The sequence below is a fragment of the Babylonia areolata genome, chromosome 16 (genome assembly GCF_041734735.1).
Source record: "Babylonia areolata isolate BAREFJ2019XMU chromosome 16, ASM4173473v1, whole genome shotgun sequence".
NCBI lineage: Eukaryota > Metazoa > Mollusca > Gastropoda > Neogastropoda > Buccinidae > Babylonia > Babylonia areolata.
In genome coordinates, this window is record NC_134891.1 from 25,235,816 (window position 1) to 25,240,815 (window position 5,000).

The following is a 5,000-nucleotide window of genomic DNA, read 5'->3' on the forward strand; positions in this document are numbered from 1 at the left end:
TCTCTCTCTCTCTCTCTCTCTCTCTTTGTTGGTTGGTTTGTTTGGGTTTTTTTCTTCAAAGAAGGAACTTTGGTTTCGTTATTAATTTTGCTTTCACCATTTCATTCGTGTATTCTAATGGTTTGTTATAAATCGAAAGTATGTTGATGCATTCACCCATGTCATAAGGACCTCATGGCCAATGACATAAAAATGTCAAAGCCTTCCCCCCCTCTCTCTCTCTCTCTCTCTCTCTCTCTCTCTCTCTCTCTCCATTCATTCATTCATTCATTTATCATTCATTTATTCCTTCCTTCCTTCATTCATTCATCCTCTCTCTCCCTCTCTCACTCACTCACTCTGTCTCTCTCATTACCATATTCATATACATTATTGTCATTAATGCAGGTATCATGATTATGTACTTGTAAATGCTACTGTGCAATTGAGTGTATTTGAATTTCATGTACGTTTTTCTATAACCTTTTGTTATCTTGTGAACATTTTGATTTCATTTCTTTTTGATTTTCATTTCTCTCTCCTCTCTCTCTCTCTCTCTCTCTCTCTCTCTCTTTCCTTCCCATCTTTTCTCGGCTCGTTCCCTGCGAAAAGGAATCCAAATGTCAGAATCCCCACATCCCCCCCCCCCCCCCCACACACACACACACACACTTTTAGAGCAGGCTACTTTGGGCTCACGCAATATCTTTTGGGGAAAACGGGAGACTATGGTGGCCATGAAGACACTGGAAATGAGTTTCGATTTTTTTTTTTACCCTTTTATTAGTGTGTGTGTGTGTGTGCGCGCGCGCGCGCGCGCGTGCGTGCGTTTCGAAGGGTTGAGGGGTGAGATATCTTCGCTCTGATCGGATAAAAACAACAACAAAAATTTGCTCAAATCTATATCTGTCTCTTCGAATGTATCTGACTGTTATTCTTTCTTTGTTTCCATCTCTGTCTGTCTATCTGGCTGTCTATCTGGCTGTCTATATGTCTCCCTCGCTCTCGCTCTCTCTCCCTCTTCCCCCCCCCCTCTCTCTCTCTCTCTCTCTCTCCCTCTCTCCATCGCTCTCCCTCGGTCTCCCTCGCTCGCTCTCTTTCTCTCTCTCTCCCTCGCTCTCCCTCGCTCGCTCTCTCACTCTCTCTCTGTCTCTGTTTCTGATGCTATCCTCTCTGATTCCCCTCCTTCTCACTCTCTCACTCTCTCTCTTTCTCCCTCTCTCTCCTTCCCCCTCTCTCTCTTTTTCTCTCTCTCCCTCTGTTTCTCTCTCTCTCCCCCTCTCTCTCTCGTGCGCTCTCTCTCTGTCTCTCTCTCCCTCTCGTTCTCTCTCCCTCTCTCTCTCTCTCTCTCTCTCTTTCTCCTCTCTCTACCCCCCCTCTCTCTGTCTCTCTCCCCCCCTCTCTCTCTCTTTCTCTCCCCCTTCTCTCTCTCTTTCTCACCCCCTTCTTTCTCTCTTTCTCGCCCTCTCTTTCTCTCTTTCTCCTAACTCTACCCTCCTCCTCTCTTCTCTCTCTCTCTCTCTCTCTCTCTCTCTTTCTCCCCCCCCCTCTCTCTCTTTCTCCCCGCTTTCTCCCCCCCCCCTCTCTGTCTGATGCTATCGTGAAGCTCTGTGTCGTTACAGACAGCTGCTACACAGGCGGAAATCCATGAAGTCCACACTGTGTTCGCAGTTCCGTGAGCACTGTGTGTCCCCCGCAAGTACAGAAAAAGTCTGGAGATTACACTGGAGAAAAGAAAAGGTCGACTTTGAAATATACACTTAGGAACGGTTTATGTATGAAATAAAGGTTTAGTCATGTGTGTGTGTGTGTGTTATTTAGACAGTGTACCCACCCATCCACCCCCCCCCCCCCACCCCCCTCATTTTCTGACCACAATGACGAACGAACCTGACAATGTTCAAGATGGATAGATAGATAGATTGATAGTCGGTCAACTAGTCAGTCAATCAGTCAAACTATACTGTCAATCTGAAAAGCATATATATGTGTGTGTGTGTGTGGTTGCGTGCATGTGGGCGTAGGTGCGGGGTGGGGGGGGGGGAATGGGAGGGGAAGGGAGGGGGAGGGATACGTGTGTGTGTGTGTGTGTGTGTGTGTGTGTGTGTGTAGTGGACCAACAGACAGACAGACATAAAGTACAGTTGACAGCTCCAAGAAAAATCGAACAAGGCACAGAGAGAGGAGAAAAAAAAACACAAAACACACACACACACACACACACACACATCCTAATTAGACACTGTGAGACTTCTCTCTTCAGGAACATTCGGGATTCCCGGATGGGGAAAAAAGCATTACCTCCCTTACTATTTGTCGTCTGAGAAATGTCGTTCGGATTCTGAGTCGGACGTGGGTCTTTCTTTCTGTCTGTCTGTCTGTCTGTCTGTCTGTCTTTTCTTTCTCTGTGCTCTTTCTGTATGTGTCTCTCTCTCTGTATGTTTCTCTGTTTGCAAGTATGTCCCTGTCTCTCTTTCGGTCTCTGTCTCTCATTCTCTCTATCTGTTTCTCCGGCTCTGACACTTTCTGTCTCTCTGGCTCGATCTCTGTCTCCTAGTCTCTCGCTCTGAATCTCTCTCTCTCTGTGTCTCTGTCTGTTTCTGTCTCTCTTTGTCTCTTTGTCTCTGCGAGAGTGGGAGAGAGGGGGAAGGGGGAAGAAGTCTTAGGATGAAAAAGAAAAAAAAGATTGATCACAGAGGGAGGGAGGGAGGGAGGGAGAAACAGAGAAGGAGGGGTGGGGGGGGGCGTGAACAAGTAAATAGAGGGAGAGATTGAAGGGGTAAACAGAAGGAGAGAGAGAGCGGAGGGGGGCGTGGGGGGTGGGTGGGAGGGACGGGTAAAGAGAGAGAGGGGGGCTAGGGGTACGGGGACAACGATGAGAGGAGGGGGGGGGGGTGTGGAAAGAGAGAGAGAGAGAGAGGGGGAGGGAGGGGGAACGGGTAAAGAGAGGGAGAGAGATGGTGTGGGTAAAGAGAGAGGGGTAGACACAGAGAGAGAGAAGGACGGGGATAGGGATGGGAGGGAGGTGAAGAGAGTAGGAGAGAGAGAGAGAGAGAGAGAGGGCGTGAAAGGGGAGGGGGGTGGCATGGGGGAGAGGGTAAAGACAGCAGAGAGACAGAGACCATCACTCCTCCTCACCGTCCTCCCCTACACCCCTCCTCCCATTTCGCTCTCTCTCTCTCTCTCTCTCTCTCTCTCTCTCTCTCTCTCTCTGTCTCTGTCTCTGTCTCTCTCTTTTTTCTTTTTCTTTTTTTTTTTTTTTTTTTTTTAATCAACAGATGTTCAGTTGTTGTTTTTTCAGCCGATATTGAACGGGAAGGTCGTCAGATCAGCAAAGGGCAGTGGCAAGGAGGTTTTTTTTGGGGGGGTGGGTGGGTGTGGGTGTGGGTGTGGGAGGGAGGGAGGGGGATTAGGGGGGGGGGTAGGGGTTACATGGGTAGGGAGGGGATAGGGGGATTAGTGAGAAGGGGTGGAAGGTTGGGTGTGTGTATGGGTGGGGGGGGCTGCTGGGGGGATGGGGAGGAGGCTGGGATGGGGGGGGGGTGCGAGGGTGAGGGGCCCTGGAAAGCAGGAGAATGCACAAATGAAGGGAGACAAGCCCCGTAATCGGATTGTCTGCCCCAGACTTGTCCGTGTCCTTCACCTTACTGCCCCCTTCCCTCTCCTTCCTTCCTTCCTTCCTTCCTTCCTCCCTCCGCCGTGCACGTGCGTTGAGCATGCTCAACGGTGTCACGCCACACGAGAGGAACTTCCCCTCCTAGATTGTGTCCACTGGCGAAAAACTTCACCCTCCCACCCTCCAACCCCCCCACTCCCCTACTCCCCCAATCAGCAGCTATTCGATGTATATTCAGTGGGCTAGAGAAGGGTACGGGGAGTTTGTTGTCTGTTATGCTGTCTCTGTCTCTCTCTCTCTCTCTCTCTCTCTCTCTCTCTCTCTCTCTCTCTCTCTCTCTCTCTCGTCTTTTTTATTTCTTTTCTTTTCTTTCTTTCTCTTCGCTTTTCTTTCTTCTTTGCCCTTGAGGGCTGAATGTAAATATATATATATATATATATATATATATATATATATATATATATATAAAGCACCTGTGCCTACTAGGCTCTTCCGTCCGAGCAATGCAACTGGCTCTTGTCACCCGAACAGGACAGAACACAGTTCTGGTGCCAGTTGCATTGCTTGGTTCTAACTTATTGACAGTTACACGTGACTAAATGCCTACGTTGACCGAACTACGCCATTGGTCAGTTCCATACTTAACACACAGTTAGTAGCGGCTTGCGACCATACTAGGCTCTTCCGTCCGAGCAATGCAACTGGCTCCTGGGGAGGAAACAGGGTTAGGATCTAGGTCCTCAACAGCGCTACGGGAATTGTGCACAGGGTCAGGCATCAGTCTGCTCCATGTGTTTGTTTGTTTGTTTGTTGTTTCTTCTTCTTCTTTTTTCTTCTTTTTTTCTATATTTATTTATTTATTTGTTGTTGTTGTTGGTTTTTTGGGGGGTGTTTTTTTTTATTATTGGTTGTTGTTGTTTGTTTGTTTTTTGTTGTTTGTTTTTTTTTGTTGTTGTTTTTTTCTCAAGGCCTGACTAAGCGTGTTGGGTTACGCTGCTGGTTAGGCATCTTCTTGGCAGATGTGGTGTAGCGTATATGGATTTGACCGAACACATGGTTTTTTTGGCTTTTTGGTTTGTTTGGGTTTTTTTTAACCCGCTATGTAGGCAGCCATCCGTTTTCGGGGGTTGTTTGTTGTTTTAAGTGGACTTGTTGTTGCAAGCTTTTACGTTTCCTTCAAAAACCCGAAATTAACTGATAGCAGTTCGGGATGGAGTTGCATGCAAGACTTCAGTATAGTATAAATTTTTTTTTTTAAAAACAATAATGAAATAAAATAGAATAAAAAATCTGAAGAACGCGTACAAGCAGGACCAAAAAAAAAAATGTCGATTTTGAAATGTAATTTTAGGAACGGTTTATGCGTGAATAAGATGTTATTTATTCATTTGTTTGCTTAATTATC

The 5,000-nt window shown here is 47.1% G+C and overlaps 1 protein-coding gene across 1 annotated transcript in view; it reads left to right on the forward strand.

Annotated features, from left to right (window-relative positions):
* The window catches only part of LOC143291020 (solute carrier family 35 member F3-like), an 81,778-nt gene that overhangs the window by 41,502 nt on the left and 35,276 nt on the right, over positions 1–5,000 (forward strand). The window lies entirely within an intron of this gene.